Source organism: Nomia melanderi, chromosome 5, assembly GCF_051020985.1.
Source record: "Nomia melanderi isolate GNS246 chromosome 5, iyNomMela1, whole genome shotgun sequence".
Classification (NCBI taxonomy): Eukaryota; Metazoa; Arthropoda; class Insecta; order Hymenoptera; family Halictidae; genus Nomia; species Nomia melanderi.
Window position 1 is genome coordinate 13897811 of NC_135003.1, and position 27066 is coordinate 13924876.

General features: G+C 37.5%; 1 protein-coding gene across 14 annotated transcripts in view; it reads left to right on the plus strand.

Annotated features, from left to right (window-relative positions):
* The window catches only part of LOC116424252 (uncharacterized), a 228659-nt gene that overhangs the window by 29695 nt on the left and 171898 nt on the right, over window positions 1-27066 (plus strand). For 3 of the 14 annotated variants that reach the window (XM_076367569.1, XM_031970421.2, XM_031970437.2), the window contains exon 2: window positions 22351-22441. The exons of the other annotated variants lie outside the window; for them this stretch is intronic. The gene's annotated coding sequence lies outside the window, so the exon portion shown is untranslated. The remainder of the gene's footprint in view (window positions 1-22350; window positions 22442-27066) is intronic. 14 annotated transcript variants of the gene reach the window in all.

Consider the following 27066-nt stretch of genomic DNA (forward strand, 5'->3'; position numbering starts at 1 on the left):
AAAGGTCTAAGAAATGATATAACATTGTTAATTTTCAGTAGGACTACTATTAAAATTTGGTAAGATTGGCTGACATATCACAAAACTATGTGGAGTGCTAAGTGTTAAGACAAATGTACAATCGTAAAAGAAATGTAACAAAAATGTTTAATTCAAGCTTTTCATGAACTTATGAGAACATACTTGAAACTTTTATATTTCTTTACATTGTGTCCGGTTTAAGAGGAACCACTGATACGAAGAAATGTTTAAGACAGAAGTTATAGGGAATTGTATAACAGATTGTTATTTTTTCAATTTTTTTCTTGGGGTAATCTTGAAACGTCCTACGAAGGTTGCGTTACAGTTTTTAAATAGAAGCTTCTATTCTATATTTCTGTAGTTGACGTTCGGGTGTTTTCGAGGTACCGGAATTGTGTATTTTTCGCGTACACTGTTTTAAGCACGTAAATGTCGAAAATTGATGTGCTGTCAGTGTCAGCGTTACCCGATATTGAGCGACCTCCCTGCGGTGTAATTATATCAGGTAAGGGTAATATCGTGAGCACGTCATGTTTAGACGCGTGTGTCTCACAATAATGGTTTATGCAAATATAACGAGTCTGCGTGTTTTAAAAATGTCTTAAAGTCAAGTGTAAAAGTATAATGAAAAATAGGAATGTTCTATTCGAAAGTTTCAACGTAACCTTCGTAGGATGTTTTAAGGTCAATACAAGGTCAAACACATTTCACTTCGGAATTGATACCTCTTTAGGAATCAGAGCATTTCCAGTTAAGCTCGACACACTGATTACTGTCGTAAACGTGTAAAATTCCTGGTTTAATTACCTCGGAACAATTTTCAGTTTAATTGGCATCATTAAGCATAAAGCTTATTGCATTACTAATGGGTTACGACATTTATTTAATGAAATATGGTGTATTTATAGGATACCCAAATGAAGCGAGAACAATAATAACCTTTTATTGTAGATTTAAAGTAAAAAGTTAGGAACCGTTAGTTGAAATAATTGAAGCTAAAGAGACTTGTGTATTACCTCATTATTTGTATTTAACCAGTGTTTTAACTAATTTTAATTATGGAAACCAGTGTTTCATAATTTCAGTAGCATCAGAAATTTATTTTATCATTCATTTTATAGTAAAAATTATATTATTAATAGCATATTATAGAAACGATCAATTGATTATTGAATAATACATCGCCGATAATTAACTCCGCACAAAAGCCATTAATGAACCTTTACAAATAAATGTGCACGTACAAAATAATTGATATCTCAGTTAAGCCAAATGTTGAAAGAAATACATTTTATTGAAATGAGCAGATTGAGATAGTAATATCAAAATCTGTCGACAATTGTAATTTAGATAATTTAGCACGTAGAACAATAGCAAGTTCTACTTCATCACTGTATTTGTCATACAATAAATACTACACATTTCTGTTGTTATACTGTTAACAAACGTATCGTCTGGTAAAAAAATTTTGTATCAACTTTAATATTATTGTATTAAATTAATGCATGTAGTACTACAAATTATAAACAGAATTTTCTTAGAAGGTAAACTTCACTTCCTTTTTCGTGAAAATTGATATATCGCAAGAAAACACTGTGCGAACGTACAGATGACGCCATTATGCGCGATGCAGTTTGCTTTTTCGAGAATATACAGCACGATTCATACAAAGAGTCTCAACTCAGTTGGCAGAACCAGGCGAAAGGTCACTCTAAATTCAAAAATAAGTCGAAAAAGTCCGATCCAATTTCGTCGTATAATACTTTGTCTTCGAAATAATCGACTTCGAAAGTTTGCTTATCACGTATGCATTCATGATTGCAACAAGTAACGCCACGAACGAACATGTTCCAGTTTCGCGAAATTTTTAAATTCCGTTATCACGAAAATAAATCATACGAAGAACTTACACCAGTTTTATATCCTTTACATATTTCGCAGATACAATCACGTTTTACCCAGTTATATTTAGTCTCGATCGAAACAGTAAAAGCTTTTGAAAATGTTGTTCTTTGAAAAGGTCATCCGTCATTCTCATTTAGTTTAAGAACGACCGAAACGACACGCTATTAAATTACTAACATTTTGTTGAGTCAAATCTTTACTCAGTGTATATATAATACTTTACTTCAATTTTTATTAGTCATATTTTCAATAGTTATTCCCCTCATCACTTGCGCTGGAAATGAATTTAGAGATTTGACAAATCTCGCGATGAATTTTGTTTTTACCTATTTTACCATGGACATTAATCTCGTTTGTTAATCATTTCGTATAGAGTGATACATTTCGAAACAATCTAATATGCGTAAGATGATCAATGTGTAAAAGACATCGTTGACCATTTTGAAACAGAAACGTCTCGACGTGCCTGGCACGTTTTTCAAGATCATTAAATAACGGTCAAATTCAGTTCTGTTCTACTCTGAAATCTAAATATAATATTTCATTTATAACAATTAAAATCCGTTGGAACGAGCCGATGACATTTCCCCCGCATGCAACAATTACGATTGAATATTCCATTCTGTTTCGACGCCTTTCGCATTCGCATGGATTCACTTTTGGCGTTAGTGTACTATATATCGGGGCTTGCATTGATTCCGATAGAAACGATGCACCGTGCACAGCGCATTTCCAATGCAAAAGGTGTCTAGCACGCGCCGGTACCCAGGTAGTGTCTAAACAATGTCTCTGCAGTAAAAATCGAATGACGTAACCCTCCTTTTCCAGCCCTTATGCCTCCTACGCATCTCCGGCGCGAGACTTCACGGAGAATCGCTGAATTCGCAGGAATTATGCATAATGTTCTTCTTGGAACAGTACTTGGACGGGAAATTTATATGACCCGTATTTTACGAAAAACCTCGCGGGGCCACTTGAAATTTCGAAGCTGGTTTGACACGTAATAGTAATGCGAATAATAATTAATGGCGCTATTCATAATTCACGGTGTAATTTCTTTGGAAAGAATATGAGTTGTTATATAAGCGCGGTTATTAAAACTTTGGAATTGTTTATCGAGTTTTATTCGAATTACGGCGAATAAATTTTTATTTGACTCGAAGGTGATATTTTTAAGAATAACAGTCATTGGAACTCCCAGTTTATATTTTCTATAGTTTCATGTTAATATTCGAAGTTAGGTTATTTCACTTAATATATTTCAGATTGGAATAAGGAATGGTGAATAGCAAATGATTTAGTAAATCTTTAATTATTTATTCGTTATTGCCATTCAAATAACATTTTATTCCGATAGTATATCGATAGTATATCATGTCTGTATTGTACAATGCTTTACAATTATACAGTAAACCTGCTGCCTTGTTCGTGACTGGATTCAATAGAGACCAATCAGAGGATTTTAATTGGTCACCTTAACGATTAAAAATTCGGATCAACGAACCCATCGACGAGTCCACGTTCAAGTGTTCAGCTGGCATTTTGTTCTTGTTATTATAGGTGTTTCTATTCATTCCGACATTTTTCTGTATATTCCTGAAAAGTGTCCTTGAGGTTAATGAATAATTGAACATCTTCCACCAGAAACAAGCGACTTACAATTTAACGACGAGCTTAACCGAACTAACACCTAATTCGAATAGAATTACATAGTTTCGACAATTTCGCGTGTAGAACATTGAAGTCTATTAGATTAAACGTTTTCCTTGTAGCTGCGCTTGTTTACGCAGTAAAAATAGGTTTGAGAGCGGAAAATCAATAATTATAAGGTATTTTGTAAAGTAGTAGAGATAAAAAACTATGTTAAATATAAAAATTGTCAATCCACATTTACTGAAGATTAATATAGATTATATTAAAAAATAAGGAAGATAGAGAAATATGCAGTCAGAGGAATCACAAACCAATAACCATAAATGAAAACTTTGTAGTTTATCAGTTTAAACTTCAGTCATAAAAATATTCATCACTGTTTCACTTGTAATTCGTTTGAAATTAAACATTCACCGACCACGCGCATTATTGAACAGATCCCGATTAACGTCTCTCGCTAATAATACAAGAGTCTTCATCAAATATTCAAGCTCCATCTTATCGGAAGCACTTACGCTTATTTTTACATGTAATCTAATCTCTTCCTATCACAGGCCGCCTAGCAAATTCCGCCGCAAATGCAAATTACTGGCATACACGGCAAACAATGAATAGCTCCGACTAAAAGCGCTAATCTCGTCATCGTTATTAACGAGGAATGTCCGCTCTCAAATTCCCGTTGAAGCGTGTCGTTACCGCGCCGGACAAGCGATTAACGTAGTTCTAATTAAATAATTATAATCGATTAGAGTGACGAACCGTTTCCATCATCTTGATACGATACACGTGAACAACGGAGCCGTCGCGTGGACATCGAACACACGCGACACCGAGAAAACGATATGACATTTAGAATTTCCGCGGAATCGCTCGCGTTTCCTAGCCGCGCAGTCCGCCTAAGCGAATAATTACAGATCCCGTCCGATAGATATAATTACTGTCCCCCTGGACGATTTCGAGCGCTACCGGTGCCTGACAATTATAACAACCGCGGGAACGAATGTTTTCGCGAAACAGCGACGCGTGCGCGGTTGTGTTCCCGGTGAAACCTGGCCACCGGTAAGGCGTCGAATTGACCGTTTGGGAATATCGTGATAATGGCGTCGATTCAAGTGTGATTTTAATTCCTGAGCATCGAGGGGAATACGGGAGATCGCATCTAAATGACTTCGAATGACGCTGAAATTCGAAATGTGCTGTTTTGCATTAAACTCGACAGGTGCCGAGGCAATGTATCGGTTAATAAGAGTTTATTTGATTTCATTAAGATCACTCTATTAATCCTTGTGTAATAAAAGGAAGTTAAATTTTGTGGATCAGTGTTATTAGGGATTAGTGAATAGTACGGAATGTTTGAGAATTTAGAATATTCAAGGTAACGTTAACTATTGTAACAGATTTTTCTCGATTTTTTTATTCAATATAGTATTGATGTGAAATCTGTTTTCGAAATCAGTATCAATAATTGCGAAATAAATGATAAATCAGGATACTGATTGAATGAATATTATTATTTGCAAAATGATATTAATATTTGATTAATTCGACAGTTCTATTAACACCACACTTCATTGTGATTGCATAATAATAGTGCATCCTTTTCCTTCGTGTTTCATCGCGTTTACAAATAACGAACTTTTATTCGCTATATAATTCTATTTCGTGAATTGTGGATAGGACAAATCGTCGTTTGAAGTGGAAAGCGCGAGGAAACATTAGATCCGGAATTATATGAAAGAGGTTAGCCGGCGCACCGTCTTTGTGGTCGTGATAAAAGAACTTGTCAAGTATTTAGCGGTGCTATCCACCCTCGGAACTAAAATCCGAAACTATACAGCTGAAAGCCGCATTCCTGGCTTTCACTTTTGCATTAGCATTCCTGAAACGACGATCTCAGAGGGATCTCTGAAGTGCTCGTGCTCTTTCTATTATATATAACCAACGCCATTTGCATTTTTACTACTTATTATTAGGTCTAATCTGTAGTATAAAAATATAACATAAAAATAATAGAAATCGTATAAGGTAGTCACATCTACTGAAAAGCTTTGCTTAACTTTGCAATGAAAGGATAATCTTATTTCAAATATTGTGCTAAGTAGAATATATTCTTAAGTGAAAAGTACGCAAGAACAAGCTAAAATTTGTACATTAATTACAATAATAAAATAATATTTATTCTCTTCAAACACTGAAATATATAGTTCATAATATTTACGGAGAAGTAAGATAAAAGATTGCTTCTATCATGCATAAACGAGCGAACCTTATATCGGGTCAGATGTGACCCAGTTAAGCCTCGCGTCGAACCGTCCGATGGCTAGCCAATTCAATCAAAACTTGTGCCCTGGAGGTTCAGTAGGTTCTGTATCTTTTATCGATTCGTCATAATCTAATTTCGCGTGCCACGGTATGTCGCGATAGAGTTAATTATAACCGTTTGGCACGTGTAAGTAAATACCTCGGTTTAATATTTCGATTGATTAACAGGTACTTTTCACTGAATTTTGAATTTCAGTCAATTACGAAGTCAATGTTAATGTTACGTTTAACGTACTACTGTGTTTGGTATGCAAGGTTAATGTGCGTTCAGAATTTTTGTCGGTCTTAACGTTGAATCTTTTGTAGTATTGTTATAGTTACGAGAAAGAAAGGACTTATTTAATACTATTTTCATTTAACCTGTTAATATTTGTATTTATCTTAATTATACAGTAATGCCTATGTTCATAATACAGAAATCATTTTTTAATGTTGTTTCCTTTGAAAAATTTCAGTTTTTCAGAAACAGTCTCGAGAATTGATTCGTTCAATTAACCAATTATCTTCGTCAACGAATGTACATCTTGAAACCCATAATAATATACTTTTCTCAACAATGAATTATTTATTTTTCCGAATATACATGAGATTCTTTTCTATTTCGCTGGTTTCTCATTAAAATATATCGTAGACGCATTTCCAGTTAGACGCAAGTATTAATCACTGCTTGATTTTCATTACGAAGTCTACAAGAGATTTTTTCAAGAAAATTCCGCAGTTAACCGATTAATTGCCAGTGATCACGACAGACCGTGATTCTCCTTCTTCAAATTCACGTAGTCTAAATACGATCGCCAGGCTGCCTCTACTCTCTGCCACTTAAGTACATTATTAATTGCATTCTAACATGATTATGTAACCCCCTTTACAGCAGCAGACGAAACTGCTCGTGATCCAGAACCATTGTTCTCGTGTTGCAAGCTTCGGTAACTCGGACCTCGATTTTGTAGTTCTGTTGCTTCAAATGAGATATTTCCCTTTGTTCCGTTTCTACAATGGAATTTCCCTGTTTATGTTATCTTGGGTTCCGTCGATCCATTCACTTACTCCTTTTAATCAGACGTCTTTATACTTCCCGAATTTTCGGTTCTCGCATAATGGGACTACCTCTTGTTCTGTGTACAGAACTTCTGTGGACTTATTGATTTATCAATCTGGACAACGAAATTATTCTCGATGAAATTTTGTTAATTTAGTTTGAGTCGATTACTCTCTGGTCATTGTCACAGATGAATTGTCTGATATTATCTAGATATTATCAATGTGTGTATATACGTTTACTATGTTCTGAGTTATATTACAGTTGATCTATAAGTATAATGAAACTGCAGTAGATATTCCGTGTAACAGTATATTCGCTTTCAGCAGACAATTTAATAACCAACACCAGTAGCTAAAGTTACAGGTGAAAATTGGTTTTTCATGAAGAATGGAATGCAGAGTGGAGATGAAAAAATGTTCAATCTCGACTTTCTTGCAAAGGCTTTGAGTAAAACAATTTCCTCCGTATTTTTAATTCACGTTTTCATTAAAGTCATGTATTCTTCACGCGTGCTTTTTGTAGAACGTTGTAACAGAGTGCTAGGTATCTTGGCTTGAAGAAGTGAAAGTTGGTTTTCATTACACTAGGCAAATACAATGTTCTCTGAGTGTCTTACAAACTCAAAATACATCATTTATGAAAGTTTTGATTAGTATTTCACTCGTGAAGCATATTAGCAAAGTTCGTTCTCATTTTCGAAATATTTACGAAGAAGAGCTTGCTACTACACCAGTGCAATCTAATTAAAATATGCACATATTAATACGTAAAATGATTATTTACAAACACTCTTTACTTCTTCATTAGCTGAAAACATTTGCAAGTCACTTAGTAATAAATTGAATTTCTTTATTTCTGATTATTAGTGTTCATCTACTTTTCGCACAATCATTCATAAAAAGGAAATTCTCAGGAAAGGTCTCACCTATTCTACACAAGTAAATATGTAGGTGTAATGTATGCAGAGTTCTATATGAGGCAAGTTAACCCTCTATGGGCCGAATTTTGTTTCGTGATTATAACAAAATTAATGCAGTATGAAATTAATAAATATCAACATATGAACACAAATTAACTATGTATACAATAGTTTCAATAATTTTATTGAAACGAATATATTTTGTAACTTTGAAATTACAATGACGTTGAACGTAAACGCCTGTGTGTACAAAAGTTTAAATTGGTTAATTATTTAATGTCGTTTTTCATTTTGCAATAAAAAATTAAATACGTCAATTTAACTCGGTATATTGATGTGCGACTTCAAAGTTACACGAGCCTATATAGGGTTAACACGTTATTCCACAACAGTGAAGTTAACTTCAACCATTCAACGGTTGACCAGTATTAGAAGTTCAAGGTTGAAACAGTTTCATTATTAAGCAGTTTTCTGTACGCACTCTACTGTAACACGTAAAATGTTAAAGAGAACGTGTCCTGCATATTTTATTTCCCATTGTTCTCTCGCTCATCGCGTTCGTTTAAAAAAGTGTGTTACACAATGTTGCATTTAGAATGTCTACATTTCGACACCGTTCAAATGGTTAAAAAATATTATTCGATTAGTCAGAAATATCAAGCCTTACTTGTGCGTGTCACTGGGAGTTTTAATTACTATCGGAAAATTAAAGCGGCCACCTTCATTTCATGATCACTTCCGTTCGATTTGCTCTAAGTTCGAGTGCATACTCGAGAATTTTCAGAATCCCCTGCACAAGTGTGTCGAAACCGAGTCGATTTCCGACAGTGGCCACTGTGGACCATTGACAGTGACCGCCAATTATAGAAGTCCCGGCGTTTCACCTTATCTCGGACAATCGAATAGAACGCGTTTCCCCGTTTCAGTCTCCTCGCATCTCTCGCTTTGCGCCAAGATCATCTCCGGACTTCATGAACTCCGCGGAAATCGTGTCTACTGGGAAAATTTCACGCGTCGATGATTATTCGGCGTGCACAGAAACCGTTCGGTACGAGGCGAGTGTTTTAAGGATGATCCGGTTGAAATGATCGCCTATTCAAACTGGAAGATGGAATGTCGCGTACGTGTTGAACCTCGGAATCATTGATCTAGTGATTTTTATCTTGCGCGGCTTTGGTTTTTAGTTTATAGGGAATCGTGGTTGAAAACTTTGATTTATTAATTATTAAATTACTAGAACGCGATTCTTATTATTTTCCCAAAAACTTAGCGAACATGAAAAATTGATATGTGTGTCGATCGTGAAAAATCTACATTGAAAACAATAAAACCATTTCGATAATAATAAACCGTGTGTTTCGTGGTTTTGGTTTTTATTTTAGAGGGAATCGTGAAAAGTTTGATTTATTAATTATTAAATTACTAGAGTTCTTCTTATTTTTCCAAAAACATAGCGAACATGAAAAATATGCATCGATTACGAAAAGCCTCTGCCACATTGAAAATAATGAACAATTTGCATCGTTCGTGGCTCTTATTTTCAGTATAGAGAAAATCGTAGCTGAAAACTGTGCTTTATTAATCACTGAATTACTGAAGCGTGATTCCCCCTGTTTCTCGTTTTTCCAAAAACTCTGCAAACATGAAAAATTGATATTTGCGTCGATCATGAAAAATCTGTATTGAAAATAATAAAACCATCTCGATAATAATAAACCGTGTGTGTTTCGTGATTTTTATTTTCATTTCAGAGAGAATCGTAGTTGAAAACTTTACTTTATAAATCATTGAATTATTGGAGCGTTATTCTTCCTCTCGCACACGACGACCGTCTCTATTTTATAGATTGTTTCCTTCAGCTAAAACCTACGGTCCGCTCGTTGCCGTTTCTGTCGTTCCAGCGTGATTTATTTGGCATTTCTCTGTTACGAGGCCGATTTACAGAGTTCGTACCCATACACACGGTTCGTAATCAGTAAGCACACTGGCGACACACCAATGATCACAGGGATCGCAACAATGGACGCTGTGCGATACACTTTGACGGTTTTAAGCAGAACACGTATCTGTTTAACGTTCTGGCGAGCCTTTGCTCCAAAATCAAGATGATCTGTCCTAGTTTTAGTACCAAGATCATGACAAAGGGACTGTCGTAATACCTGGCCCGCATATTTTCCTTGTCGATTTCGATCCACCGCTGATTGGGCCAAACAATCCTCTACAATGTCTTGAATATTAATCCTCAACGGTCGACAGTTTTCTGATAACTCTTTGCGGACGAGACTGTCTTCAACTTCTAACATTTCTTTTTATAAAAACTGAATTATGCATCGAGGTCATAAATACTAAAAGAAACCACATGTCAATCTCTTCCTAGCTGAATAATTATTCGTCTGCAGCTTTTGAGTTGAGATATCGAAGCTCGAATTACGGTGACATATGTCTGCAAAGGTTAAATATAAGAGATACTTCCCAACGTTTTTGTTATCAATTTCGTTTATAAATTATCTCAGATTTAGCTACAAGCACCGTTAACTGTGATTTATTTCTCAGCTGCGATCGATGCAATTTCATCGTTAATTCATTGAGAAAAGAGAGAACTATCCAAATTCTATATCCACTTTCGCTCTAAAGCGTAAAAATTGATAACGCCAAAATATTTCACTCTCGAATTGACAAGAGTCGAGTAACATTTGTGTTCGTGAAATTCTGTTTAAAATCTTCACCGTGTGCCTCGCGTTATTCTAAGGCAAGGCGTTAACTTCTATTGTACTATATTCCACCTACATCTTCCATTCATGTTTAATTGGATTACACACAGAACTGCCTGTCCCCCGTTGGTACAGACAAGCAACTCATAAGCGCAGGCTCACGGAATCCTGCCAAAGGCTGCCAACAGTCGAACAATGAATTTACTCCCGGCGTCCTCGTACACTTTATTCTGCTCGCTGGTAATTATAATATCACGGTTAACGAAATAGATCACAAACGGATAGAACTGTCTTGCGCTCGACGACAGACTCGGCCACCGAACATTGCCAAAGGCTCTCGGGATATCAAAGCGGAAACTGAATTTCCCCTTTCGAGACAGCAATTCCCTATGGTCTGGCGCAGCGTCTTCCGCGGACATGCAAAGTCTGAATCCGTATTGTCGGGCAGAAATTCGGATTCGAATCTTCTCAATTTTAAATCCGAGATTTATAATCAACCTCCTCGGCGTTGCGAGACAATCGCTTCTAAATACACGAATAGCAGGCGTTTAATTAAATTAAATGACACGTTGAATGCGACTCTTCGGAGATATTGTCAGAGGATTCTCCGGTTAATTATAATTAAGTTTAATGAATTATCTGTGCACAGTGGAGCATCGCGATTTATGGTGTTTTGTAAATATTTTAACTACCTGTCCGGCATTTTGTTTTCTGGTATTCACTTCTCAGAGGTGATCGCATTTCGAATCAAGTATTTATAGAATCTTCGTTTATTCGGTATCTAAGGAGGAAACAACGGCTGATAAGGTTCAGTAATTCAGACAACGTGAAACTAAGCAGAGCAGCAGAGTCGCGTGGATGGAATACTCAATCTTAATAGTAACAAACACGTCACGTCCATATGGTAAATCTGTCCTCAAATTCGCTGTATCTTTAACAGAATGTCACGGCTTAGATCGATTGTGACTTCGCTTCCTCTATTTTGCCGAGTTTGCAGTTTAGAGAACTAACTTTGACAGTCGCTATTTAGATCGATCGTAAACCCGGATTTTCCATTTCGTTCTGTGAGATGTTTCCGACAAGTATCGCGACTTAGACATAGATTTTATCGAAGACTCCGCGGATAACTGAATTATATGACAGAAGTAACTTATGAGCCAACGAACTGTCGTTATTCTTAACCGGGTACGAGCAAACTGTTTCCGTTGGATCACTTCAGAATTAAAAAGTCAAAGCTTCCTTATGCTTTCATCGAATTTAGCTATAATTATCTAGGACGGTTTATTTCCTTCACGAAAAGACTCTAGAATTCGTATAAATATCGCTGCGCTTAATTATCTTTAATTAAACTGTAACAGGAAATATAAAATACAAACATTACAATCAAAGTTACAGACCGTATATCGCGTAGATAGTTAAATTTCATTACTTTGAAACCTTGGATGCTCATTCTGTCTCATAGGATGCTTTTTCGTGATAACTTGCCTCAAGCTTCAATCCGGAGATGTACCTCTGTTAGCTGGGTAGCTTCAGTATTCTCCTCGTCCATTACAATCGAGGAACAACGGACGTGATGCTTCATTACTTGGGTCTGCTCAGAGATTGTCTCAATCCAAACCACCTGTTCGAACGTGGCCTGATAGCATGCATATGTTCTTATGGTTGCGAAGCTCACTCTTTGCCTCGCAGTCCGCTGCTGCTCTTATTTTGGCAGTAGATAAAGGAATGACTCGCTTCGGCGCACCGTATATTTCATCTTTGAAATCGCAGCGACTGAACAGCTGAACCTCCGACACTCGAAACATCTCGTCACTGACGTGTCATTCAGTACGCGGGAGGACATTCATTTGAAACATCCTCGACTGGCGTCGTAAACCGCTCGAGCCTTCGAAGCTTCGTGGCTTAACCTTAAAGGCTGAGTCTTGCGGGTTCGGAGTTCAATGAAGCTTTGAAAACTCGAACTAAGCTTTGAGAGTCTAACGCTCGAGATCTCGTGCTTGACAGTCGAAGACTCGAACCGTCTGTTGCTATATTAACAGGGCATTAAAAATTTCAAAGTTCCATCTTCGAAGCACTACAAATTTCCTGAGCATCATCTTTGCAGTGTTCATATATGCAGCAGCTCGAGTCTTAGAGTTTAATGACTCGAGCATTAAGGGCTTTCAAACCTCAAGGCTCAAGTTCTGAAGACTTGATGATCAGCTCACTTTTACAACAGTAATTAGCCACTAGCGAACCGATGGATTGATGTCTATAATCATGGTCTTTCTCGTGTCATTTATTCTGATGAAATTCAGTCTTTAACCCTTTGGTCTATTTCTTTCTCAACTCTGATCGATTCGGCTACTTTGTCATTAATAATTGGAAAAAGAGAAAAATTCTAAGCATATGTTATGCCTATATTTCCTTTTAAGTATAATAGTTCATTTCAGAGGAATAATATTTACTTCGAATTCGAATGAACTGAGTAATATATATATTTGTTGAATCATGTTGAAGATCTTCACAAAGCTACTTCTCCTAGATCATTTACTGAGACGCTGGTTCCATGCTTTGGAAACCATCGTTACCATCGTTACCTTCATCGTCTATTTATCCATTCATACTGTTTATATCAATGACGAAGTCCCTGTAACCCACAGGAATACACAGAATGTGACACCTTTGAGTTTGTTGTAATGCGACACGACAATCCACTTGGTACCTCCAGTCTCTTGCCCCGGAGCTTTCACCGCGAATTGGGAAAATGCTTTTGGACCCCGCCGCGTTGGCACAGGTCCAATGCACGCGTTTCAACACCTGTGCGTGGTTCCTATCTAACTGCGAAACAGCTTCCAATGACCCCTTTGCCGCCCTCTGTACGGCCAACCGAGACTCTTTGATCTCTTCTCTGACCGCCGCAAGCTGCCCCTCAAGGAGATTGTTCCCTAGAACCAATTTTGCAGCAGCCTTGCAAATTCCATCGGTTTTGCGGAAGATTCAACCTCCGAACTCCCGGTTGATCATCGACTTAACGAGTCCAGGACAGTGATTGTTGTGCTCCTAGTTAGGAAGTAAGTAGGTAGCAATCGCCATCAAGGATTCACGAGTTGAATCGGTTACATCGATCGCGTGTAACTTGGTTCACCTACCTAGGATGCTGAAATCACCTCGATTTTTCTGGTCGCAACGATGTTTCCTCTCAGCTGCACCTTATCTAACTGAATTATCCAGCTACGCTAGCGAGAACTTCCTGTCTAGACGAAAGACGCGAGATTGTAACCTCTTTTCGTCGGCAATGGCTTCATCTCTCGTGAGATTAGGAGGCTAAAATCTGGATGTAGATCTTGCCAATGCTTCCTTCTCTCTCATTTTCGGGTCCACGCTCTCGGCGGATGCTGCCTTGGTGGCAAACATCTCTTTCATGAAAAAATATTACCACACGCCGTCTGCATTGCCTCTTTTTCCGCCTGGACTTCTTATCCCGTCACTTTGTCACTTTGCCTTTCGAAATAAAGATTTCTCACCCTTTTCAACCTTTCGGCTCCCCTAGGTTGAAACAGTTTAATTATTCCGTTTCTTATATTCATGGGATGTGCTGCTTTCAGTGACCCTTTGACCTAGCCGGAATTACGTTTCCTTGGTTCCTTTCTTTTGCCGGACTTGCCAGTGGTTTTGCCATATTTATAGTTCATATACTCTTCGTGCTAGTCTCGTTGGTGTCAAAGACGTTCTCTTTTTAGTAATTATCTATAAATTTGTTTGAATTCACTCCATGTTCCGGCATGTTGGACTATTAAAAATTATATACTAATTAGTCTTTTTCTTCTAACGTCGGCTGGGAAAACTAGCAGAAGTTTCTCGTTGGGATCATCACTTTCGCAGCAGATCCTTAGATCTCAGAATCCTCTTTTCAGGTGATACGAGTTGCCAGACAAACACGTAGAAAACGTGGACTTGGAGCAGTTCTCCTCCAGCCTCCTTTACTGCGCTTAGTTCCGTTTACTTTATAGAGCGAGTTATTGTTGAGGATCGCAAGAGTAGAGCTCAACTAGAACGCAACTATTCCCGTAGCTCTAACCTTCCAGTCGTACCTCATCTATTACTCTAACCCAATCGGAGCTCATCCCTTAATTTGCTCCAAGTAGGGCACTCAATTTTACGATTTATCGCTTGTAGTTGTGTATTGTTTCTAGAAGTAGCGTTCGGTTTATTAGACGGAGTATTAAATCTCATCGATTGATTTGTGGTCGATTTTCATTTCTATTACACTGATTATTCACTGCTTTGTGTTATGCACATTTGTATGTACACTACGTATTTCTCATTAAATTATTCTAAATTGTGATTTCACATTTTATGCTCATTGTCTGTCCACTGGTGACTTCATCTATATACTCTATACGCTCCTAGTACAGAAGATCGATGATAATCTAGTTCCACAAAGAAATACAGATCTAATCATTGTCTTTATCATACATATTCCATATTATCTAAAACTGTCGCACGCATTGACACCACATTTCTAGAAAATCTACTAGAATATATTAACCCTTTGCGGACGAAGATCGTTAAAAGTACAAAACCTTTTGCAAATTCTGCTAAACTAAACACCGAATGCTTAAATCATAGAGAATAGGGAAACTGTGTGCTGATTTCTTGCTGTTCGAATAGTTCAATCATTCGTTCATAAGTGAGTATTCCAAACATGGAAGTTTGATCTCAGCGAAATGCCGACATTCGTCCCATCCAAAACTATGTAATTCTAACGAAAGCAAATATTGTCTTTCAGCATCGGACAGCAACGGAATACTATAAATATCCCGTGCATCTGTGTTCGCCAGAATAAGCAGCGACAATCCCCATTAAGGGTGCACAAACAGAGAACTTTTTACTCCGTTCATTTGGCCAGGGTATTAAAGTGTGCTTAGCTGCTCTGGCCAGAGGGAATTGTTCCTCTTACACATTTTTTGATCTAATGAATACGGGAGCCCGTTAACAGGATTTCGCCCGGGGCTAGTGGGAGAGACGACTAAATGGGAACGCTTCAATTTGGTCGTCAGCTGTTTGATCAACTGATGAATTGCCGAAGTTAACTTTCCCGTTGTATACCGACATAATTTGCCAACGGCGCGCGACCTGTTGTAGCGCGGCCGGAGCTCCAGCAACCGTGAACTTTAAGTTCATGCCGCGGCTAACAATAACGCTCTATTCCTTGGGCTTTGCTTACCGGAAGAACTTTGCAGCCATCTCAGCCGCGCCGCGCGCAGGCAGTCAGATTCCCTCGGACGAGAAAGTAATTCTCTTTCCCATGCAACGCGACAGGTTAATCTTGGAGTTACATGCACAGAGTCGCCGATGAAAATATTATATTTGAACAGCATGCTGAGGAATGAATGATCGTTAACGTTGGACGTCCTGCTCGTACAATGGAGTTTCTTAATTCAATGCTTCGACTGCGACGAAAATATTTCACGCTTCGGATATAATATCGCTTACTTCTCCGTAGCAACGGTTTTCGTGACTTTCGTCGTAAGATATCATTAACCCTCGATTACAATAGAATTTCGTCTAGTTTAACAATATAAATTATTTAATCTATGGAAATTAAGGAAATGATTCAGGTAAATCTGCAGTTTTCCATAGTGTTTAAATATTCAAGTCAAGTTCAACGATATACAACATGATCTTCAAATGTTGATCATGTACAACTTAGTACAAAATTTGCATGTGTGGAAAATCTAGTAATTTTAGGGTAGTTTCTGTAAGATTCATTAAAATATTTAATCCTTTGCACTCGAGGGTCTTTCAGTCGCCATTTGCTTTGACCCAATAAAATAAAATTTAAAATTCAATATTAAATTTTATTTAATGTATCAACATATGGAACGTCGAAATAAAATAGTTCTGTTACTTAATTTATGCAGGGTATTTCTCTATGTTAGTTGTAAAAACTATCATAATGAATATTTGTCGAGAAAAATATTCTCGAGTGCAAAGGGTTAATATTATAACTGGTGCGATATTGGAGCCTACAGAGTTCAAAGGGTTAAACAGAGTAATATTTCTAGATACAGTATTCATCGAGAATGGTTCGTAAAACCGTGAATCTGTATCGGTCTGTTATTTCTCGTCGCACAAAAGGGGAAATCGTATCAGGAAATCAGTAGCTCACTAAATTTGCGTGATAATACAATAGCGAATATTATTCGGGGATGTAATCGCGAGGATAGAATTGAATCTATTCCTCTGTTCGCGTGAATGATAATTTGCCAAGCGCTGTTACCGTTTGCGCGTAATATTCCGGTTGTCGAACATTTCTGATCGGAGGATCAGCGTCCGGAATGAAAAGATTAATTACGTTCATGGTAATGCTACTGATGTGGCCACGAGAAGTCAACGCTACTTAACTGGATCATCGACGGCTAAAACTATACGACATGTATCGGTTAATCATTGCAATTGTATTGATTCATTACGAATTCGTTGGCGTTTTCATACGTTTCTAATGAATTTGACTGATTTATTCGACTGTTCGTCGATAATATATACAATAATTACAACAAAATGTAGGTCTGACATTTACAGTTCTATCGCCCTTAGAGAAATCGATGTTCGTTCAATTAGACCTTAGAAATTCGCATAACTGCATCAATCAAGATCAACTCAAACACTTAGCAATGTTTATAAAACTCATTATAAGTCAAATTCACTCATTCCATGAATCTGATGTTAAATCATGCAAAGTGTAAAATAAATACAGCGAAATTAGAAGCGTCAGCAAAAACCAACGCATGAAACAGCTATTTAATCTGTGACGTTAATTTCTGAAAAAGAAACCGTGGAAAGGTCGAAGTTTTTGCTGCTCTGTGCATCGCGTGCACTTCGTATCGAGTTTCACGCAACAGTTACATTTGTTTGCCTTTCCTTTTCGTCACTGGCCGCAACGTTTCAATCATTTCCACGAAATGCAGTTCTTTTCCTCGAACGCGACCTATGGCCCTACACATTACACACTCGTATTACAGGGAAGAAATCCGCTAGTTTCTGCCGTTATAGCCGCTTTCGATCATTACGAGCAGAACTAGTTTTACGTCCGACCATACTCGCGGACGTTATTAATATTTTCCGTGTGCTACTCTCACTCGCCGTGCGCCTGATTGTTTTAAGGGAAACGTAAATCATGCTGTACCTCGGTAACCACTTTACACCTGATTGTTTTAAGGGAAATATAAGTTGTAACATCGTTATTCGAGGATCATTAGACTTTCGAAAAATAGAACGTCACGTTCGATGAATGAAAGTATTTCGCACGACACGCGTTACTGTTAATTGATTCGTGCTTTGGTCAAATTCCGGCGTTGTTTGAACTTCGAAGGAAAATCCTTGAGAACTAAAGTTAATGAAGGGAAACAATTTGCAGTTTAATATTCGGAAAGTTCTGGAGTTCGCCTGCCGTTTCTTAGAATGTAAAAGATGCGTCGGAGAATGTGGTTAATTTCAAACTTCTTATCACTGGTCGAACTAATTTTGTCGACGCCCTTATGTTATCCCATGGCCTGCATTTCGTAATTTCCGGTATATCTTCCATACTTGCAGGAAACTAACTTCAACCTTGCTGTTTCACTTATAAAAGTTTAGTGGAATTCGGGCAACTGAAATTTAGAACGCGGTCACTCTATTAATTTAAATGATCGCTTCTGCTATAAGTGAAGCGAACACGTAAGAAGGTTATTAATGATTGCTGTCAAAACAAAATATCGTACACCTACTACATAACAGTATAAATGACTCATTTAATCAATTAACGATCTACCCCTTAGATGAAAATAATGAGGGCTCCGTACGGAACTGAATGTCGTAAGTTACTTCATAAATCTGTTACATCGAGAACAGAATAATTTTCTCATTTTCACGAACGTATTTCATTTCTAATATTTTACTACGCTTTCAGTCGTTCAATTCAGTAAAATGGAATAACGCGAATAGAGAAATTTGGTTCGAAATTAATCAAGACGATGGATAAAGTAAAGTGAATCCACGAATTTCACTATTCATGAAGTTTTATGAAAGTAATTCATCCTCGTTCGACATTTGTCGATGTAACTGGCCGAAAAGCTCACGAACGGCCGATGACGTTGGAATGTAATCCTATTGTTTTTGTGATTGACACAATCCGAATGAAATAATCCATGCTTGTTTTCAATTACAGCGTAAATCTAACTTTTCAGGATTCACGTCGCCGGTTTCATTTGTCAGTTACACGCGGCGTGATTTGTAGCCGGGCTCCGCACGTTCGTTCCATGTGTAACGTTGCAATTATCTAGATTAGTACCACGTGGTGCGGCTCGAAGTGCAACTAATAACGATCTAATCCGTTTCTGACCTTCCAAAATTGAATGGGATTGATGCGACACGATGAGACAGGCCGATGCTAATTCATTAAACGAACAAATGTTCGCTGGCCCTTCGCTTTGGGCAATTCGTTCTCGTTTAGCTGTGAACGTCAATGTTTGCGGCGAATCCGAGCGAATGTGTAATTTAAAGCGAGGACGATCAAATGTAATCTCACAGCTCCCCAAGGTTGCAGTTCACTGTTTTACAAATTAGCGAAACGAAGCAATTTATGGCGCTACGATTACGTAAGGGACACTAGGCTTTCTTACATTAAAATCAATTTTCTCATATCCAATGAATTCAGGTAATTATTCAAATAAATCTTCCTATACCTAACGAATTCAAGTAAAATAATTATTAAAATCAATTTTCTTGTATCCAATGAATTCAAGTAATTATTCAAATAAATCTTCCTATACCTAATGAATTCAAATAAAATAATTATTAAAATACATTTTCTTGTATCCAATGAATTCAAGTAAAACAATGATTAAAATAACATTCGTTTCATATAATACGATCATTTCGAATATTCAACGCTTTCAAGATATCAATGACAGCGAATGGAAGCATCGAAACCAGTCACTTCGACTAGTAGTCCAAACGTTAATCGCAAGCTCGCGCGTTCAGCTTGAAAAGCCTCGACCCGGTGAAAATCCGGTCAGTCTGTAAATTTTCATGTACGACTTTTGAAGAAGCGACACGACGCAACTCGATTACCCGCCACGCTCGACGTACCTAAGTAATTGATGCTGTACATGCATGACCTCTCGGGCACAGCCGGATACCTGACAACAGGAAGGTGCAGAAATTTTTCACGCGATCACCTCGCCGGCATAAATATGTCCGGCGCATTTACATTTTTATCGAATCTCGAGTGTATGTAAAATAAAGCTATCGTATAACGCCGGGCCATCGATGAAACGATAATGTTGAATGATGCATACCGACGTGCAGGTAAACGCGCGCGAAATTGAGACTGAGTGGCTGTATTCTGTGCACCGGCTGCTACGCCGGCGATGTCGAAATGTAGAACCTGTATAATTGCTACTTTACCATTGCTCGTTGGTTTATGTTAATTGTGACGCTGTTCCATCTAATTTTTTGAATATAAATTGAACGAACAGTGGGACACGGAGTTGAACATTTGCTTATATGGTACATTTATATTTTAGAAATGTTCTCCAATGTTACTGATCCTCGATTTAATAATTAATTTGATGTTTTTAATTCGAAGTCGTTGACTGAGAACTGATAGGGGACTGTATGTAAATTGCATGCATTTTATTAACACTAGAATTATCAGAAGGGTCAAAATGGCCCAATCCTGATGCGTTCAAAATTATTAAGTTCGAAATCATTCAAAGTAATTGAATTTCAAAAAGTCGATCTAACTGCTCGGTTGATTCAGTGTTAATTAAATCGCATTACTATAATATTCTTTAAATAGAGAAACGGAACTGATCTGCACGAAATCGTTATTTTTCAAATGAAAATCATTTTGTAACTACTTAGCAACGCATTGTTAATGTGTTACATATGGTACACGTTAATTTTTGTAATAAAATATTTTTAAGGGTCACATGGTCAAGAATAGCTATACGTTACAAAGCACCGAAAACATCAAGAAACGATATCAAAACATCTAAAATCGAAAAAAAAACTTGAATACAACATAATATTTTATTTGAAAAATCAATACAGTTCGCAAGCAAAATATGACCGAAATTTCCGTGGCAAGGAACGTGTTAACCTTCAACTTTCCTTACGTGAGAACTCGATTTTTCGGATTTAGTCCAGAGGCGAGCGACGATCGCGTAATGTTGTAAAAGGCCAATAACTTTGAAAGGGGCCACCTGTTTGTAGTTACGACGAAATGACTCCGCGGAAGCGGTAATCTTTCCTCGCGAGGTTAACCGCGCTCACCGTCATTCCTGCGTCTCTTCCGTTGAACGGACTAATTTTTGTAGTAAAATTTCCACCCCGTAGTTTCCAGTGCTCCCGCGACCGAGGAAAAGACGACCGTAAAACGACCGGCGACAGAGCGTTCATCATCCTCTTAGTACGCGGAACTTTGGAAGTGATTAATCTTTCCAGGAACTTGTACAGCGTGCTCCCGCGCTGATCAATCGCGCGGAAGATTTTTCAAACGCTCCCGGAACGTTCAGCGTTTGAACTCCGTAACCAGGATTGTTTCGTTTATCGAGTTATCGCCCGAAAGCTTCTGAAAATTCGATCGAATTAATCTTCAATCTATCACGTGATGACCTCGGGAGATGCTAAATAGAAATCTATTATCTAATAAGTATCCTACAATTTTCTCGATTATTTAATTATATATACAGTTGAATCTACTTATTTTCAGACGTTCAAACGTTCAAACGTTCTCGCGTTAAACGCTTGTTATTTCTATAATTAAGATTTTCGAAATTCCTTATGCTACATTTTCGATGACATTTCTGTTTATGAATCCACGAAAACTGTTCGTCTAGGTTGGAGTGTCATCGACGGAGCACCGTGTTCCGATTCGTCACTGTAATTTTAAATCAGCTTGTTTACGTCTGTCAGCGTAAAAGCTATACTCACGGTAGTTCGACGGGCGGCAAATTTTCATTGTCTCAAGTGATGAACGATCGTCGTTCCATATTTGCCCGTTCGTATCTGGATCGCATCTGGAACGATTAGTCGAACGGCGTCCGTGCACGTGTTCGATTCCGACCAGCCCGCCCCGGGTACAACAGGTCGGCTATTTGTCATACGCTCGTTCTGCCCTGACGCGAACGTTCATTTGTCGATCCGCCGATGATTTAGCCCGTGTCTCGTTCGATATTAATATATCGCACGGTGACACGCGTCATTATCGAAACGTACATTCGGCGCACACTCTGCTTTCGCTCGGACGTCCGTCACAGTTTGCAATTGGGGCCGTGTGCGGCCAACGTTTAAACGCCTGATCAATTCGATTAATTTCGTCGCCGTATGTACGGACGCTCGAAAATCTTCGGCAGGTGCGATTCCGTCGATAATTCGCGTTCAATTGAAAATTCTGTTTCGCGTTGGTTTATCGCCTTGCACTGCGATATCGCGGCGAGTATAACTTTAGTCGCTCGGAAGCGAATGCGGTTGAGCTTGGAAAAGGAAAATTGAGAAAACTAATGCTTCGGCTTCTGAAAGTATTATACGACGTATTTAGAAGCTGTGGAAGGAGGATTTCTGATCTAGAGGAAACGAGTAAATACTTTGATAACTAACAGGAATATTATTTATTCCAGTGAAATTTGGGAAAATCGGGAAACATCAAAAAATCGTCTTAACCGCATTGTCGATGAAAATGTTGAATTCAGTTTTAATCGTGTCTTTTGCAGGATTGTTTTTAATTCATCTGTTATTTCTGTGTTTAGGTATTTCATCTAACTGCATGATTCCTGGGCTCATCTCATGTTCTCATATGAAACACCAAACATAGCGTCACTGCCATCCGCATCATTGCCTGTAAGTACCATCCTAGACTTCATTTCTCTCGACGATCATACAATTTTAATATTCATTCTACTAATCTAATTTAATTAACTAATCTTAACTTGATCTCCGCATATTCTAGCAAACACTATACTGGTAAACATTAAACTTTCATACATACCTAAATCTACAAATACAAGAAAACCTGTCCAAAATTCCTCTAATCTTCACTAATAAATGAACTAATCACAATAAAGTTACCAATATCAAATAACCATCATCTAATCAAATCACAATAAATAATCACATTCGACATAATGCTCGTCTCTAAATAAAAAGAAAGTGTACAAATGAAACTTACCAAATACTATACACAGTAACAGGTACTCGATCAAGTGTTCAAGAATTTAATTACAAATTAATTAATCCAACAGAAGAAACATCCTTCATTCTACCGTTAACTCAACAGTAACCTCGTTCCTCGTAACTTTCGAAAACACAGTCTACAGATTTTACTCGGTATAAGTAGATACGCAAACAGAATCGGTTACCAACTTCAGTGGAAGCTAACCTTTTCCGCAACTTCTCCGATTTCTAAAGAAAAACGACGCTTCTACATTCCCTTTGTTTCCCGCTAATGCGAGGCAAAAGCGTTCATTTCTTGAAGAAAAGAAAGTTGTCAACCGTTGGTATTATTCGTACATTGAAACGTGTTTGCACGGCATAAGCTGGAAATAATTTCTATCGCGTTTGATAGAAGATATCACGCGGCACCGGGTATCCATTATTTCAAGCTTCTACTAGCTCTCCATGGCAAATGCACGGTCGGTTTATCGACCAAGTCGACCCATATCCCTGGCATTATTGTTTAATGACTTCTCGTCTTGGCTGGGGTCGAAAAATAGGATCCCCTGTGGTTAAATTCGTCTCGTGGCTTTCAGCGTCGAGGATTTTCGGTCGTCGTTCGTGAATTATCGTTGAAAACAGCAATCCTATTCCTTTCTTTCCTTTCTTCTAATTTATTCCCAAAGTTGCGTCAACCTTGCGAGGGTCATTAGCAACTGCGAGGCTCGTGGCATGGGTATCCATCATTTTACAATTAGGTTAATCCATTTCGCTTTGAAAATTTTATGCAAGAATCCTCGGAATCTTGTAGATCATCTTCATGAATCTTGGATCATCTTAATACATTTCACAGAATGTGTACTGAATTTATGTTGCAGCATTGTGCATATGGGATTCTTGATTTTTTATTGAATATTGAATATATTTAAGTGAGATTTGTATGTTACATTCTCGGTATGTTCACTGCTACTCCGTTCGTTCCATTTCTCTTGTAGAACTTAATTAACCAGTTAATTGCGTTTGACAAGTATACACGGTATTTTAAAACTCAAATAGTTGTTTCAACGATGGATTATTTATTTTTCCAGATATACGTGAAAATTGTATCCGTTTCACTTCGTTAGAATGTATTGTAGGTGTGTTTACCCTGCGTTTGACAACAATACATTTCATTGTTTGATTTTATTGCGCGCAATGAGAGATTTTTCGAACTAAATTCTACAGTTAAAGGATCGAAGGTTCTCGCAACTTCCCTGTAGTGGAAGGCACCCGTAATTCTTTCTCTCGTCAGTAGAACGCGAAAGAAACAAGAGCGCAAACGTATAGAGACGCGGATTAAAATTTCAGGTCGCTGAACCAAGTAACTAACGGCTGTCTCTACACGCAATCGGATCTAGTTCAACCATCGATGGATGTGTCTTGATCAAATCTATGTCAACACGAATAAAAATGCCCTAATAAGATACTGGGACGAACATCGAGACTAGTGCAGAACGAGTATTATAGTGTAAAGAAACTGCGATGAAGAAATTGCTTAACTACATTAGTTCCTATCTAATACAATCAATTACATTAACTAATTTCATTGACAATGACGAATAGTAAAGTACCCTCTTGTACGTCAATTCATTTATTTACACAACGAGAAAAGTGGAACATTAACCCTTTGCGAGAATATTTTCCGGAGTAAGTATTCTTTATTTTCTGATGAAATATCAATGGTATTTTTTATAATTAAATACCTTGCATAAACTACGTGACGAAACTATTTTATTTCGATGTTCCGTGCGTTAGATTATAGAAAATTTAATACTGAATTTGAAATTTTCTAATTTCGTTGGGTTAAATCAAATCGAGCGAAGGGCGCCTCTCGAGTGCAAAGGGTCAATATTCTCCGAATACAATGAACGGAAACAGAACGGAAACGGGGGAACAAAGAAATAGGTCGAATAAGTATTTCAAATTGTAGGAAACACATGAATCATCGAAATATTCTAATTTCAGTGCGCGCGATCGATGGAATAGATATCCTCGCATCCGGCAGAGAAATTCCCCGTGCATTCGAAAACGTCGATCTATATAGAATTATATAAAATAAGTTCGAATTCGTTGATCGCCGTCGAGCGCTGAACACTTTCAGACGGCGGGCGTGGGGAATGTAGGTTAGAAATTATTTTATTTTCTGCTCTCGTGAGCCACGTTAATTGTCGATCGGAGATCAGCGAGCACGGAACCGGTGATTAAGCGGCGTGAATGGACGATTACGTTTGAGAACAGAGGAATCGATAAAATTTCTCGTGCCTTTAACGAGCGCAATTATCTCCGAACGTCCTGGAATCGAGATATCGATTCCCGACTATAAGCGAAACCGGTGAGTCACGCTCTTCCCATCTTTTTCGACGGGCCTCTTATTGTTGGCATCGGACGCATTCCTACGTCGGGGAGTCGTAAAGCACCCATGGAGGTCTTCGGTCTGATATCATCTTCCTCACGGGAAAACGGAAACTTCTAGTGAGCAATGAGATGACTTGATGATTAGTGAGACGTCTTTTTAGTTTTGGTTGATTATGTGTAAGAGTTAATTGTGCGATAGTATTGTTAATGTTGATACAATTGGTTTTTAGTGGTAATAGTCAGTATTAATTTATTATAGTCAATGGGCAATGTTACTTATTATAGTCAATGGACAATATTTGTAATTTATTATAGCTTATGCATGATATTATTAATAATAGTACAATTAATTTGTAAGAATAGTCAATATGATTAATATATTGTAGTTAGTAGTCAATATTAGTAATTTATTGTAGTCAATCATTAATAGTAATAGTCATTACTTATAATAATACTTATTATTAATTGCATTGATAGTAATAATATCGATTATAATATTATTCTATAATAATACCGATGAATAGGAAATTAGTGATAAAAGATACCAAGAATTGAGAAAACCAATAGAAAACTTGAAAAAATGAAAAATTCAGCTAAATTCCTCAGCCTAGATAGCGAATGATTCCTTAGCAATAGGCAGGTAAATAGACACAAACGCGGGCGCAGTTACAAAATTTTGTTCGGAATACCTTAGATATAGCACCGATAACTCTATGAACATCCAAATATCGCGGAATGTCAGATTCATTTATTTTGGGCAACTTTCCAGTAAATACATCCCTATATTAGATAACGATGACATACGTCTCTTTATGCCCCGAATACACTCAACCTTATCAAAAATTCTGCACCACTTCCGAAGAGTGCACTACCTTTGACTAGGAGGGTACAAAGGGTACGTCTACCATCCGTTGCTATGGCATTTCAACTGATCTTAATAATTCAATGCTTCGACTGCAACGAAAATATTTCACGCTTCGGATATAATATCGCTTACTTCTCCGTAGCAACGGTTTCCGCGACTTTCGTCATAATTAACCCTCGATTACAATAGAGTTTCGTCTACTTCGACAATATAAATTATTTAATCTATGGAAATTAAGGAAGGTAAATCTGCATTGTTTCCTATAGTGTTTAAATGTTCAAGTCAAGTTCAACGATATACAACATGATCTTCAAATGTTGAATGAAGAGGATTTTAAACTACACCAGTGTATAAATAATGAAATACGAATGATACATTAATTTATTTTAGTATGGATATGAGATTTTCACCATCATATGGCGATGTTCTTTTGATCGTCACCTTTTTCAGTCATTTTTTAACCCTTAGCACTCCAGGTTGTTTAATCTAGCAGCAACTGCAACTAATTTTTATAGTATCTCTAATGAAAATGAAAAATGCTATAACATTCCTTTAATCTTGTATTTCCCTTCTCAGTACAAAATTTGGATGTGTGGAAAATCGAATAATTTTAGGGTAGTTTCTTTGATTCATTAAAATATTCAATATTACAATTGGAGCCTACAGAGCTCAAAGGGTTAATCCCTTGACCTACAATACCGTGGCTCGTGACGAAAATTTTCGACGAAATTGAAAAACTTCAATGATATATCTTCGTGTTTGGAATATAAATTACTATTTACTTTTCTATTATCAATCGTTAACCTTTGAGGTAAACGTAGACAGAATTGGCAACGATTTTTCTATTCCCAATCGATCGTTAACGGTAGAACCGTTGAATTTTTATAATCGAAGAAACACGATAGGCGATTACGTATTCAGAATGAAATAAGGGGATAACGATACAGCGCGGTAATCGCGTTAACACAGAATTGAATATTACCGAATAATCGTGCACTAATTATTATTAGCCGCGTACGTGTGCACAGGCGTAGATTCGCGCGCTAATTTATAG